Source organism: Narcine bancroftii, chromosome 1 (genome assembly GCF_036971445.1).
Source record: "Narcine bancroftii isolate sNarBan1 chromosome 1, sNarBan1.hap1, whole genome shotgun sequence".
In the NCBI taxonomy this organism is placed as follows: Eukaryota; Metazoa; Chordata; class Chondrichthyes; order Torpediniformes; family Narcinidae; genus Narcine; species Narcine bancroftii.
The window spans coordinates 457,676,492-457,692,792 of NC_091469.1; the positions used below are offsets into that span (position 1 = coordinate 457,676,492).

The 16,301-nt window shown below is 40.0% G+C and overlaps 1 protein-coding gene across 5 annotated transcripts in view; it reads left to right on the top strand.

Moving 5' to 3' along the window:
• The window catches only part of LOC138751826 (voltage-dependent L-type calcium channel subunit beta-2-like), a 313,138-nt gene that overhangs the window by 283,002 nt on the left and 13,835 nt on the right, over positions 1-16,301 (top strand). The window lies entirely within an intron of this gene.

Below are 16,301 nucleotides of genomic sequence, written 5' to 3' on the forward strand. Positions count from 1 at the left end.
CCAGAACAAATCCCCATCCTCCTAGACCCACTGACCAGCACCTATATAATCACGCACCTATATGATCACTGCAAGACTGGCTGAAGTCCACCAGAATCACTGTGTTTTGATCATCTTCACATTGACGCATCTAAAAGATGGAATATGTGATGTAAAATTTAAATCATTTGCAAAATCTGTTGCAAATCCAGTACAGTGCACAAAAAAAACAGTTTTTAAAATCATGTTTCGCAACAGATTGGAAGACATCAGTTATTATAATAATTTGGTCCATGCCTTGATGAAGGACTCAAGCCTGAAACGTTGGTTATATATCTTTATCTCTGCTATATAAAGTAGACTTTGATCTGCTAAGTTTCTCCGGCATTGTGTTTTTACTTCAACCAAGATGTCTGCAGATTTCCGTGTTTTATTTCATGATAACATTTTTGTTCTATTCGAAGAATTTTGGAACTGCTTATCTTTTGTGACTTATCTTGATGTCACTCATTACTGTTATCTAGAATCAGTGTATGCACCTCAATCTTGGATCTCTGCCACTTGAAACAAGCAGCCTTGGGTAGAACTAACGACACTGCCTTATAGAAAATAGTAAGACTTTCCCCAGCTGAGATTTCCCAATAGCACTGACCTAATACCTCACTGCAAACCTCTGGATGCGAGATACTGAAGGCAAACATTGATTGGTTCCTTAAATCATCTTGGTCAAAGGCGTTCCTAATTTGGAATGAATTGTTAATATTCTGGATAAAAATAAAATTGGAGTTTCTAAGAGGTGTCATTCATCCACGAGGCATTATTTTGGAGAGCCAAGTTTGAATGTTATGCACCTAAACTGTAGGGGGACCAATATCTTGGTTGGCAGGTTTGCTAGAGATTTTGGGGAGGGCTAAACTGGTTTGGCGGGGTGGGGGTATGCGGGGTTGGAATCGGAATGTCAGGGCAGAGATTAGGGTTAAAGGACAAAAGCATGATGCTGTGTGCTCTGAGATGGAGAGGAAGGGCAGGCAGGGAATAAAATATAAAGGTAGCCAGTTACAATGAAGACGCTGTTTACATCCGGTACCGCACGGATGGCAGTCTCTTCAATCTGAGGCACCTGCAGGCTCACACCAAGACACAAGAGCAACTTGTCCGTGAACTGCTCTTTGCAGATGATGCCGCTTTGGTTGCCCATTCAGAGCCAGCTCTTCAGCGCTTGACGTCCTGTTTTGTGGAAACTGCCAAAATGTTTGGCCTGGAAGTCAGCCTGAAGAAAGCTGAGGTCCTCCATCAGCCAGCTCCCCACCATGACTACCAGCCCCCGCACATCTCCATCGGGCACACAAAACTCAAAACGGTCAACCAGTTTACCTATCTCGGCTGCACCATTTCATCGGATGCAAGGATCGACAACGAGATAGACAACAGACTCGCCAAGGCAAATAGCGCCTTTGGAAGACTACACAAAAGGGTCTGGAAAAACAACCAACTGAAAAACTTCACAAAGATTAGCGTATACAGAGCCATTGTCATACCCACACTCCTGCTCGGCTCCGAATCATGGGTACTTTATCGGCACCACCTACGGCTCTTAGAACGCTTCCACCAGCGTTGTCTCCGCTCCATCCTCAACATTCATTGGAGCGACTTCATCTCCAACATCGAAATGGCAGAGGCCGACAGCATCGAATCCATGCTGCTGAAGATCAAACTGCTCTGGGTAGGTCACGTCTCCAGAATGGAGGACTATCGCCTTCCCAAGATCGTGTTATATGGCGAGCTCTCCACTGGCCACTGAGACAGAGGTGCACCAAAGAAGAGGTACAAGGACTGCCTAAAGAAATCTCTTGGTGCCTGCCACATTGACCACCGCCAGTGGGCTGATATCGCCTCAAACCATGCATCTTGGCGCCTCACAGTTCGGCGGGCAGCAACCTCCTTTGAAGAAGACCAGAGAGCCCACCTCACTGACAAAAGACAAAGGAGGAAAAACCCAACACCCAACCCCAACCAACCAATTTTCCCTTGCAACCGCTGCAACCGTGTCTGCCTGACCCACATCAGAATTGTCAGCCACAAACGAGCCTGCAGCTGACGTGGACATTACCCCTCCATAAATCTTCGTCCGCGAAGCCAAGCCAAAGAAAAAGAAATATCAACACTAGGAGTATTAGGAAAAAAGGGGATAAAGAGCATGGATCATAACTATATGGAACTACAATGTTGTGACTGTTACTGAAACTTGGCTGAAGGAAGGGCGAGATTGGCTGATGCAGGTTTGGGTGTTTTAAATGGAGTAAGATAGGAGATAGAAAAGGGGATAGGAGCAGTATTACTGGTCAGGGACAGTTTCACAGTTATAGAAGGGAGGTCATTGCAGAGGGAGTGTCCACTGAATCGATGTGGGTGGAAGTCTGAAGAAGGAAGGGATCTATCACTGTGCTGGGAGTTGTCTTCAGGCTCCCAAATAGCCCTCAGGACACTGAGGAGCAGATAAGCAGGCAGATTTTGGAATGGCGCAGGAAATACAGGGCTGTAATTATGGGTGATTTGAACTTCCCTAATATTGACTGACCCTTCCTGACTGCTAGAGGGATAGATGGGACTGAATTTGTCAGGAGTGTACAAGAAGGATTCCTGACACGGTATGCGGACTGGCCGACGAGAGGAGAGGGCCTACTGGATCTGGTTCTGGGGAATCAACCTGGTCAGGTGGTGGGCCTTTCGGTGGGGGAGCATTTTAGTGAGCGTGACCACTGTTATGTGCACGTCAGCAGTGTTTTAAAAATGAGCTCAAATGGAGTTGTATTTAAAATAATATTTTTAATTATTAATCAACAATTATATAACACCTACTCTAATTTAACTATCTTATCAAAGCTTAACTAAATTTATGTGCAATTACCTAACTGAAACTCTAATATACACTAATATATACTGGTGTGTGTGGACTACCCCAAGCCCCTACAGCTCAAGGCTCGATTCTCAGAAGGCAGTTCCAAGATCAGTCTCAGAAATTCAGTGGTGACACGTGGGTTTGAAACTGACGAGCACGCAGGCTTTCAGATGGGTGAGACAAGTAGGCTTTAAGTGGATGAAGTGGCTGAAAGAGACTGGAGGGGGTGACAGAATGTTGATTACTCATGACTTACTTGTTGAGGTGCTTCAGGGAAATGTCTTTTTTTTTAAAGACTTCTTTTGCAGTTAGAAACATTTTCGTGGGTCAATCGAGTAGACTGCAATGTTTCTTCTGCAACTTTAAAACCCTTTTTGTGGGTCAGTTGAAGTCTCTCATCCCTCTATAAGCAAAAGGAGGATATCTGACATTCTATCTCTAACCACACAATGAGGCCAAGTGGGTTTCTCATTGTACTCTTGTCCTGCTTCCTTGGAACATGATGTTCAAAGCTTGCTGCTAGTTTCACAGTCACTTCAAATCCTGCAGGCAGTTATGAAATCTGTTTTCTTAAAGGGACAGTCCCACTCAAATATAATGATCAGAACAGTGGGAGAATGTCACACCACAACTCCCTTAGCTTCTACATTGCTATAGGAAAGGGTATAAACAGTCAAACTGAGAAAGTACTTAACTGGGGAAGGGATAATGAAGAAGGGATGAAGCAGGAACAAGTTAGAATAAATTGGAAACAAATATTTAAGGGTAAAAACACAGAGGTAACGTGGAGGAAGTTTAGGGACCAATTGTGCAGGGTTCAAGATAGGTTTGTCCCACAGGGACAAGAAAAAGATGGTAGGATGAAGGAACTGTGGCTGATTAAATAGGTCAACCAACAAGTCAAGAGGAAGAAGGGAGGCGTATGTTAGATAGAGGAAACAGGAAGGTCACATGAGAATTGTATGGTAGCCAGGAAGCAGCTGAAAAAACGACTTGGGAGAAAGCCTTAGCATGTAGAATTAAGGAGAAACCCCAAGGCATTCTATGCGTATATGAAGAACAGAAGGATGATGGGAGTATGAAGGTGGGGCCGCTAAAGGATAAGGGAGGCAGCATGTGCCTGGAGGTGGAGGAGGTTGGGGAGGTCCTAAGTATTCACTTAGCATCAGTATTTACAAGAGACAATGATCTTGATCACAGTGAAGTTGAAATTGAACAGCCCTGTGTGCTGGACACTGTGGAGATTAAGGTAGCAGAAGTATTGGATCTTCTTAAAAACATCAAAATTTATGTCCCGGGGCCAAACGTGACATACCCCAGGCTGCTGTGGGAAGTGAGATGAGAGATAGCTGGGGCTGTAGCTATGATGTTTGAATCCTCTTTGGCTGCAGGGGAGGTGCCGGAGGATTAGAGGATGGCCAATATAGTCCCCTTGTTTAAAAAAAGGTAATAGGGAGAATCCTGAGAATTATAGACAGTTGAGTCTTATGTCAGTGGTGTGTAAACTACTGGAGAGGATTCTTAAGGATAGGATCGATGAGAATTTGGAGACATCCAGTCTACTCAAGGATAGTCAGCATGGCTTTGTGAAGGGAAGGTTGTGAGGAGGTAACAAAATAAATTGATGAGAGTAGAGCAGTACATGTGGTCTACGTGCATTTGACAAGGTCCCAGTGAGAGACTCATCCGGAAAGTCATGAGTCAAGAGATCAGTGGAAACATTTCTGTATGGATAAATAAGTGGCTTGTAGGAAGAAAGGAGAGAGTAGTAGTGAAAAGGATAGTATTCTGACTAGACATCAGAGACTAGTGGAGTACGGCAGGGATCTGTTCTGGGACCCTGCTCTTTTTGATTTTTATAAATGATCTGGATGAAGAGGTGGAAGGATGAGTCAGTAGGATTGCAGATGACTGAAGGTTGGAGGAGTTGTGGAGTTGTGGATGGAGCTGAAGGTTGTTGAAGGTTACAAGAGATCATAGACAGGATGTGGAGATGGGTAGAAAAGTGGCAAATGGAGTTCAATCTGGATAAGTGTGAGGTGATGCATTTTTGAAGGATTAACTAGAAGGCTGAGTACAGGGTTAATGGTCAGTTACTTAAGAGGGTGGTTGAATAGAGGGGTTTAAATCCATACATCTCTCACGATGACTGCACAGGTTGATAGGATAGTTAAGAAGGTCTGTGGGATGTTGGGATTCATTAATCATTAATCATTCATTAATCCCAATTCATTGGGATTGGATTCAGGGGTAGAGAGGTCATGTTACAACTCTACAAATCTTTGGTAAGAACACACTTCAAGTGATGTGTTCAGTTCTGGTCATTTCATTATAGGAAGGATCTGGAAGCTATGGAGAGGAGATTTATCAGGATGTTGCCTCGATTGGGAAGCAGGTCTTCTGAGGCAAGGTTAGCAGAGCTGGGACTTTTCACTTTGGAGCAAAAAGGTTTAGAGAAGAGTTGATAAGGTCTATAAGATTATAGATCTATAGGTCTATAGATAGGCTGGGCAGCCAGCACCTGTTTCCAAGGGAACCTGAGGACACATGTACAAAGTTAAAGGAGGGAAGTTTAGGGGAGACATCAGGGGTGTTTTTTTTACACGGAGTTGTGGGTGCCTTAAATGCCTTTCCATAGATGGTGGTAGAATCTGAAACATTGGGGGCATTTAAGAGATTCTTAGACACCTAGATGAAAGAAAAATAGAGAGTTCTGGGGTAGGGAGGGTTTAGTATATTTTTTAAGGACAGAATATATGGATCGGCACAACACGGAGGGCCAAAGGGTCTGTACTGTGCTGTATTATGTTATTCTCTTGCCTGCTTTTAATGAAGTTAAAACACTTAAAAACCATCACTTTTAGGCTTGAGCCTCTGCATTGAATCATGCCGTGTAATGTGCAACATGGGGAGCTGCAGATTAAAGCTCTTTCTACACAGCCCTCAACAGTCTAACCAGTAAACCATTACTTACTGAACCAGCTCACACATTTCTTGCATTCACTTCACTGTAAACCTTGAGTCTACTATGTTGCTTTTTGTAAAGAATAGTTTGTTAGATACTTGTCTGCTTCTTTTGTTTATATATCTTTGCTTTTTGAACATTTTCTGTGTTCTGTACAAACCTGATTGTCTTGGCTTTTTTTTTGTTCTTTTGCTTTATTAACGCTATCCCTTTGCAGATGCTTTGGGTATGTATAATGATGGAAAGTTGGCAACTACTTGGCTGTTTTAATGTTTGTGCATTGTTTTCTGGCTTGTCATCAATTATTTTTGATGTTTAGTAAGTTATACAGGTTATTTATGTGGCTGTTACACCATTTTGTCAGTAATAAAGCGAATGGATCCTCCTCCCTCTGAGAATTAAGAATGGGCAATAAGCATCTATAGAACTATGAAGTCGTAAGTCCCTGTGGCCCAACTCATCCACTGATCAGGTTGCCCATCTGGCCCATATCCCTCTAACTCTTTGAATCCATATACCTGTCCAAATGTCACCTCTACCACTTCCTTCGGCAGCTCATTCCATTTATGCACCAACTCAAAATAGTCCCAAGATTTCACTCAATTGCATATGGGTTACAAAAAAGTCCTCCTTTGTTATTTTCTATTGAATTTCCTTTGTTTTTAATCTATCATAATTAAGAAAAAAATGCATTTTGGCACTAAATCCTCAAATCCTCACTCCAAGATGAAGGAACACCTATTAAAATTGCTCGAGCAAATAAATGCATCAGACATTTACTTAATTATAATTTCTCAAAGGCATAGATTTCAGGCTGACAACTTACTGCATGTACATACTTATCCTATAATCTATGTTGTAGATATTTAAAACAGTTAAATACTGGTTTTAATATTACGTAGTCAATGAAGTACTGTTAGTTTAGCATTATGGTAATCCCCATTGATTATAATGAGTGGGGAGAAGGTGGAGTTGTTATTATTTATTGATGGTCTCATCAAATGTGTGAATGTGTCAGGAATTAGACTATGTAATATGTGCTATTATTTGCATGCATTTCCTATAATCTTTCTGTCATTATAAATGGAGTTCACAACAGAACAACAGTGGAAAAGTTCAAGAGAAAAATCAGTGAGAATTAGAAGAACTCTGGTAATCACTGATTGACCCATTATTAGTGCTGATATAAAGTTACAATATATTTAATAAATGGATTGTGAATGGGGGGGGGGGAAGAAAGAGAGAAATTTAATCAGTGTTTAATTAGAACTTTCCCTCACTCATCCAGAAACACAAATTTTGAATTTCATTTCTTTTAATTTCCCCAAGGACATGCCCCTCATCTTCCCCTCAGCCCCATTCATTTCCCTGCCACTTGTTTGATAAGTAAAATCTGACCTTTCTGTTTCCTTTATTCCACTTGAGAAATGATGGCTAGAAAACAAGAGGGCCTTTTACAGTATGAACTTAAGCAAGTGCTTATGGCCCCAATGCTTCGACTTGTTCTTTTTCAGTAGGAGCTAATGAGAGAATAGCAGTGGAGGAGAGAAAGGCTGTAAAAAAACAGGCAGTAAGTTTGCTCAGAAGGTCATGGAAGTCCTGGTGCAAAAGTCAGAGGTCGGGAAGGATGTCCCTTGCATGATCTGAAAGGACGTGGGTTGCCATAGGCAGGAGAAACCCTCAGTGGCCCTTAGAAGTGCCTGTCAGTAGGTGGCAAGGGTAGTGTCGATCATGAATCAGAATCTCCCTATCATGTGACAATGTCATGTTGTTACAAGAAGTCTCAAATAGATACTATACTTTACTCTCTCTCCTTTTCGCTCCACATCCCTCTTCCCTTCACAGTCAATCACACCAATCATGACTCCATCCACTGTAGCCATGAAACCCACTCCTTCTTACTGCACCCCACACTCATCCTCCTGGTTTCCAGCCCAGTGTGAGTCGGGGTGTGGAGGGCACATCCCTTGTAGAAGGAGGACGTTCCCATGTGCATTAAGAAAAGCAATCTGCTTATGAGCAATGTCTCTCTGCTCAATGAGGACATCAAGCTGCTCCCTGGAGAAATATTTTTATTCATTTAATCTTTAAGCTGCTCCCTTGTGTTTGTCTCAGGGTGAAGGTGCATAGAAGCAGCAGGATGTTGTTTGACATCAACAATCCATAACATCTGCACCAGAATTCATACCAGAAAGTGCACATCAGCTTCAGGATGGAGGCTGAGATCGCTGTGATCCACACAGCCTTCTGCAAGAAGGCTTTACCCTTGGCAAAGGACTTGCATGCATCATGCCTCCTGTCATTTTTTGCACCTGGTGAGGCAGGTCTAATAGCTTGCCTCCTTTCTAATTTGCATATCTTCCAATCATGGTCCTCTTCTGAGTTCTTTCAGGAAGATTGCATGCAAGAACATCTGCCACTCCTATCTTAAGCAAGTCTTGTAATATTGCTCCATAGTCAGCATACTTTATGCCAACATCTGCTCATCCCTCACAGTGCCCATCTCTGAGACTCTGCAGTGGTACACAGTGACTCAAAGGTGATGATTGTCTTTCATCCTTTTCCCCCACCTCCGTCCCTCCTACAGCTTTTGCTCTGTCTCCTGGGGAAGGGTAAACATGTGGCCCATCCCCAAACACTCCAAATATAAAATAGAGGGTAGTCATGAAATTGGATAAAAGAGTTTCACTTGTAAACTATGGCCAAGACACTTTTTTTGATGCAGATGCATAAATGGTGATGAGATTGTCTACTGTCGTACAAATTAATAGCAATGTTGGCCTCAGTATCCTGCTCTTGCTGATTCAGAGACCTCTCTCCTCCCTTGAAACTATAATCTGTATAGCTGCTATGGAGTGTGCAATAAAGACTTGGAACCCCCAATGATCAAATGTTGACTGCTGTGTTCATTTTAGACCAGTAGTTTTCAAACTGCTCCCCCCCCTCCCAACTCACTTTCCACCTTAATCAATCCCTATGCAATAAGTGCTCTGTAATTGGTAAGGGTTTACTTAAGCTGGTATGTGAGTGGGAAGGGAAGGTTGAGAACCACTGCTCAAGACCCAATTGTTACTGAAATATTTTACTTGAGAAAAATTGTCATTGGGCCATTTCCTTTGAAGTTATGAAACTGTGTATAACGAGTCAATTAGGTATGATTAAAACAGCAGCTTTCAAACTTTTTCTTTCTACCCACATATCACCTTAAGCAATCCCTTACTAATCACAGAGCACCAATGGCATAAGGATTACTTAAGGTGGAATGTGAGTTTGGGGGGGCAGTTTTGAAAACCATAGATTTAGACAAAGTCACATCAAGAACTGCACATCCCATTTTAATGCATATTTCTGGGTGTAAACTATGCTCTTACAATCATTTTACAAATTTTAGTTCTTTTCATAGAAATTGAGTGGCAATCGGTGTTGTATGCAGTGATGATTTAACACAACAAAAGAGGGTGAAACACAACTTTAAGATTTGTGATGTTTAAGCAATTGGTTCTTCAGTCAATCTGGATTGAAGACTCTTCGCTGTGAGAAGAGGTTGGACAATCTTGGAGTGTTTTTGCCGGAACGTTGTAGCCTGATAGAAGTTAATAAAGTTATGAGAAACATAGATAAGGTAGATAGTCAGTCCTGTTCCCAGGCTGGGAATGTCAAGTACAAGAAGGCCCAGAATTACATTGAGAGGGAGAATATTTAAATGAGATGTGCAAGGCAAGCATTTTAAGCAAAGTGTGGTACGTACATGGAACATGCTGCCAGGGAAGCTGGTAGAAGCAAATAGAACAACAATGCTTAATAGGCATTTAGATGGACACATGGGCAGGCAGAAGATAGTTGGATATGGTCTATGTTCAGGCAGATGGGATTAGTTAGATTGGTGTCATGGTCAGCAGAGATCTGGTGGGCTGAAAGGCCTATCCCTATGGTGTTCTATATTCATAATAGGTGAATAAAATCCACATGTTATGTAGCAATCAGAGGTAATTGTGTTCTGGTGTTGACGTCAATTGCCATTTCTCCTTTATCCATTGACATGGGATTGAGATAATCTTGAGGATGCATGGTACTGAAAGTGAACAAAAGTTCATGACTGGCAACTCCACATGTGACTAACTACATTTAACACTATATATTGTGTGATGCCATGAAAAATCTCACTGTGTGGGAGGTGAATGTGATTGTCACAGCAATGGCACCTGGCAGGCCTGCCAGTGTCAAGCCACGATTCTGTGTGAACGTAAATATCTGCAGCACTGCCTTGTTGCTGAGTAGAAGTGTGAGTTGCCTGCATCTTGGTACAGAAGTCCCACTTACCATTGCACTCTGCCACTGGAGCAGCAGGGTTTTAAGAAATTGCAGATAATCTATATGGCAATCTCGGAGGAACTGAAAGAGATCGAATCAGTGTCAAAAATCCTGATGGAGTGGATATCCCGCAACAGATTTCAGCATCCATGCTTATCTCAACAAAGTGATTAAATAAGCAGAATTAAATATGAAGGGAACCAATGAAGGAAAAATGCCAACATCTCTTTATTCCTTTTAAAGGCTTGGTTTGTTAATTGGCAGGTGTTTCATAGTGCCACCAAATGTATGGTTGAAAAGTGACATGACACGTTGATGAGGCATAACTTTGTCAGAGAATTGGTGATATCACCGGACAAAATTGGAATACTATCCTGGCCTTCTGTGATTGTGCTCTGAACTTAGAGTGGAAGAAACTGCATCCAATTTTAACGTAAGGTGCTAGCACTCAAGGTGGTAAAATGTACTTTGAAATAAATACGGAATCAGTGAAAGATAAATTTATACTATGGGATGCAATGAAAGCCTTCATCAGAGGGCAGATAATAAGTTATGTAACTAAGATAAAGAAGGACTGCAATCGGGAAATAGAACAGCTGGAAAGGGAAATAATAAGTACAGAAAAAGAACTAGCAACAAGGGAAGATGCAACAAAAAGAAGAGAATTGGCAGACAAAAAAAAATTGAAACACTACAAACGTATAAGGTGGAGAAGAACATAATGAAAATAAGGCAGAAGTATTACGAGCTAGGAGAAAAAACTCACAAAATATTGGCGTGGCAGCTTAAAACAGAACAAACTAAAAGAAAGGTATTGGCATGAAGGAAAAAGGACAAACAAATTACGTATAACCCAACAGAAATCAATGAAAACTTTAAGGAATTCTATGAGCAATTATACCGAACTGAGAACGAAGGGAACAAAGACAAAATAGATGAGTTTCTAGCTAAAATTGAACTACTGAAATTGCAAGAAGGGGAGCAAAACAAATTGATAAAATCATTTGAAATAGAGGAAATACAATATATATTAAAAAAGCTACTGAACAATAAAACACCTGGGGAGGATGGGCTCCCAATAGAATTCTATAAAACATTTAAAGAATTACTAATTCCTCCTCTCTTGGAAGTAATGAACCAGATTGAAGAAACATAAAACATGCAAGATTCATGTAAAACGGCAATAATTACAGTAATACCAAAGACGGGGAAAGATCCACTAACACCAGTAAAGACCAATATCTCTACTTAACTCAGATTATAAGATAATAGCAAAACTATTAGCAAACAGATTGGCCGACTGTGTACCAAAAATAGTAAAACTAGATCAAACTGGATTTATTAAGAAAAGACGGACAATGTCTGTAAGTTCATTAACTTAATCCATACAGTACAAGGAAATAAGACGCCAACAGTGGCTGTTGCTTTAGTCTCAGAGAAATCCTTTGACAGGGTAGAATGGAATTATTTATTCAAAGTACCAGAGAAATATATTAATTGGATTAAAGCATTATATAAGGGACCGTTGGCAAAGGTGACAGTAAATGGATATATATCAAACCAATTTAAATTGAGCAGGTCAACTAGGCAGGGATGTCCACTATCTCCCTCACTGTTTGCTTTAGCTAATAGAAACCTTGGCAGAACTGATAAGAACAGAAAATAAAATAAAAGGGATAAAAATATAAGAGAAGGAATATAAAATCAGTCTATTTGCAGATGATATCATAGTATATTTAACAGAACCAGAAATATCAATAAAAGAATTATATAAGAAATTGAAGGAATATGGAGAAATATCGGGGTACAAGATCTACACAAATAAAAGTGAAGCGATGCCAATGAATAATGTGGATTTCACAAAGTTTAAAAAAGAATCACCATTTAAATGGCAAACACAAGCAATCAAATAGCTAGGTATTAGATTAGATAATAATCTTGGCATCACTACAAATTAAATTATCAGCCATTAATGAAGAAATTACAAGAGGATTTAAAACATTGGAAAGATTTACCACTAACACTGATAGGAAGGGTAAATTGCATTAAAATGACTATTTTCCCAAGGATACAATACCTATTTCAATAGCTACCAATTCCCTTAACAGAGAAATTCTTCAATGAGCTAAAGAAAATAATAAGGAAATTCTTGTGGAAAGTGGGGAAACTGAGGATAGCGCTAAATAAATTAACAGAATGGCACACACAAGGGGGCTTTCAGGTACCAAACTTTAAGAATTATTATAGAGCAGCCCAATTAAGATATCTATCAGATTTTTACCAAACAAGGGAAAAACCAGATTGGACCAGGATAGAGCTAGATAAAATAGGGGAGAAGGTACCAGATCATAAACTTTATAAGTGGGATGAAAAACTGGTGCAATATAGAAGTTCACCAGTACTGTACCATCTGCTCAACATTTGGAAGAAGATTCACGTAGAAAGGAAAAAAACAATTTACCAACTACCAAAATTATTATTGACTCAAAAGCAACTAACCCCTTTCACAATAGATAACCTTTCCTTTAGAGAATGGGAGAGAAAAGAATAGAAAATTGTTTTTTGGGAAATAATTTATTAACTTTTGAACAAATGAAGTACAAATATGGAATAACTCATGGTACAATGTTTGCACACCACCAACTGAAAACCTACTTAAAGGACAAATTGGGAAGCAGGCTGAGGTTACCAGAAGGAAGCAGCTTTGAATATGTGATTACAGACACAATGATAATTAAAAGATTTATAACAAACATGTACATCAAGTTGCAAGAGAAAGAGAATGATGAAATAAGCTGTAAACCCAAACAAAAGTGGGAACAAGATCTAAATATAAAGATAAAAAATGAAAAATGGGAAAAACTATGCTCCGGAACTATGAGAAATACAATAAACACAAGGTTACGCATGATACAATATAATTGGTTACACAGGACATATATCACGCCCCAAAAGTTAAATAAATGGGACCCAACAGTATTAGATAGATGTTTTCACTGTAAGAAGGAAACGGGAACAACAGTACATGCCATTTGGGCATGTGAGAAAGTGGAAAAGTTTTGGGAAGATCTAAATCAGGTATTAAATAAAATCACAAAAAGCAACATACCAAAAAATCCAGAGATATTTCTTCTAAGTAATATAAGAAGTAAAGAATTAGGCCTCAAATTGGATGAAGCACAAAAAAGATTTATTATGATAGCCTTAGCTGTAGCAAAAAAATGTATAATGTCAACCTCGAAATCAGAAGAGAGCCTGAGAGTACAACAATGGTACATGGAAATGAATAAATGTATTCCATTGGAAAAAATAAGATATAATTTAAAAAATAAAGTCAAATTATTTGAACAAATTTGGGAACCGTACATGGAACACATGTGCCGTGGACCTCCACCCCCTAAAATGATAGAATGAGAAGAAGACATAATGAATTGACCCAGTGTGTAAAATTAGAAGATACAGTTTTCTTGTTTTTTTTCATTGTGTGATGACATTGTTTAATGGGTTTATTGTATTGTATACATTGAACTTTTAATGCGTTGGGAGGGGGGTGGGAAGGAGGGAGGGCAGGAAGGGGGGAAAAAGGGGAGAAATGACACTGTGTATATTCAAGAGGGAAATGTTTGTGTGTATTTTGGTTAATATTGTTCATAGTGTGAAAAATAAAAAAAATTATTAAAAAAAGTTTTTAAAAAATCTCTTAATATTATGAGGCAAGTGGCAAGTAATGAAATACCTTGCACGATTCCATTTCCTGTGCTATTAGTCGATTCAATCCCTCCATTTGAACCCCCGTCCATGTCATACTTATCATCTAGTAGCAACTATTTCAATCCGCTCCTGGTCAGAGATTCTTCCAGATCCTTGTGCCCTCGCATCGTAATGATAGATTTGTGTTGACTAGAACTAGGGGACAGAGCCTCAAAATTCAGGGGAGTAGATTTAAGACCGAGATGAGGAAAAACTATTTTTTCCCCCCCCATAAAGTAGTGAATCTGGGGGCGTGGTAAGATGGCGTAGAGGGCAGACGTGTGATCCCACCCCTCCTCAGCCAGTTATTTTAAGCACCTATCTTTAAAGTTTATCTAAGTGATTAAAAGTTGTATCTTTATTCTTGGGAATGTTAGTGGGTCATAATGGCGACAAATGTAAAAAAAACGAAAGCTCCATTATAGAAGAAATTACCTTTTAGAAGTGCTGAGGAATTGAGGCCTACCTGTCCAGCTGAAGCCACGGAATTGTCGTTTGGAACCTCTAAGGCACAGAGAACTCCTGGCTGGCTGAGTATTACACCGGCACCGACCTTGTCTCCACAAGATGGCGATGACACGATGACAAGGTCGGCCAGGGTCGATCCATGCGTTCGTGATGTCGGACGCGTGGGCGACCTGTCTGAGGGAAGAACCCTTGTGCCGGGCTGCCGTCGGGTGGGCCGGGGGTGTGCAGAATGGCGTCTGAAGCTGCCTCTGTGCAATCCCTGGCCTTGCCGGGCATGCGCAGTGCTTCAAGGGTCCGTAAGTTACTGGACCGCCGGGACGCCGCTGCTTGGGTGTGCAGACCCGCAGCTACACCGCGAAGGGCCCGACAACGTTGGAAGAAGAGGAAGACTTACCTTTAACGAGCAGTTCATGGGAACAATTGGAGGTGGAGTCTAGAGAAGGTAGGCCTCAAAATGTGTAATTGGAATCTGGAATGGAGTCTGTTTGCACAGTCTTAAAAGGAATTGCCTATCAAGTGACTCAAGGATTTTTGGATGTGACAACTAAAATATCTAATATGTTTGAAGATTTATCTACAGTTAAGAGGGATGTCAGTAAATGTATTAAATCAGTGGATACAGTGCAAGAAAATTTAAAAAAAAATATTGAAATAGCTTTTTCTGAATGTAAAATTCAAGTTGAACGTAAAAAGGAAAAAAAATAGAGAAAGTGGAAAATTTGTTTGTGGATTGGGGAATCCAGAAGAAAGACTTACTGAAAAAAATTGCTTCATTGGAAAATCGAAGTCGGAGAAACAATGTGAAAATTGTGGTCTTCCAGAAGACATTGAAGGATCTGATCCAATAAAATTTTTCAAGAGTTGGATTCCCGAGTTGTTTGGCAAAGAGTTTTTTTTGGGAAGGTTTAGTATTGGAGAGGGCACATAGAGCGTTACGAAAGAAACCGTTACCGGGACAATTACCATGAGCAGTCTTAGTTCGGAGAAATGATATTATGGTTGGTGGTACAGAAGTCATGATAAAGTCAATCTCTAATGATGATTCAAAAGTATTTTTTTACGCAGATTTGAGTCAAGAAATTATTAAGCGACGACGGGAATTTAATTCGGCTGAAGAAGTACTGTGGCGGAAGGGTTATATATTTGCTTTTTGATATCCTGCTGTGTTAAAAGTCTTTTATGGTAACTTTCAATCTCAGTTTTTTGAGAATGATCATGATGTGTTAGTTTTTGCTAATTCATTACCGGATTTACGTGGACATGGAAGAGTTTTGCCACCGTCGCCTAAAAAGAGGGGAAATGGAAATGTGCAGAATTGGAAGAATGGGAAAAATGGAAGGAAAGAGGTTTTAACACTAAGTCTTATTGACATTGAAGATCCGGAACAATCATTGGGAATGGAGTTATTGGGTTGAATATATTTACAGTACTGGATTGTATTGATGTGAATGATGTATTTCTGGCTGGGGGGGGTGGATAGCACTGAAACCTTTGATAGTCATCTGCCACTAGTGGGGTTTACCACACCCAGTTTTTTTAGGGCGTTACTACCTTTGGGTAGTTTTTTATTGCGGGGATATTTAATTTAAAAAATATATATACTTTTAAAAAATATTTGGGGGAGGGAGAGTGGTTTTAACTTACTAGAAAGTGAGCAATATTTTGCAGTAAGTGATTATATTGTTAGTTTATAAGGATGTCTAATTTGAAATTTGCAACTTTTAATGTTCAGGGGTTAAATAATCCAATTAAGTGAAAGCGAGTTTTGGATTATATTAAGAAAAATGAAAATTGATATTGCCTTTTTAACAAGAAACACATTTGACTGAAAAAGAACATTTGTAATTGAAGAGAGATTGGGTTGGACATGTGTTTTTTTTCTTCATTTCATTCTAAGGCAAGTGGTGTAAGCAATTTTAATTCATAAGA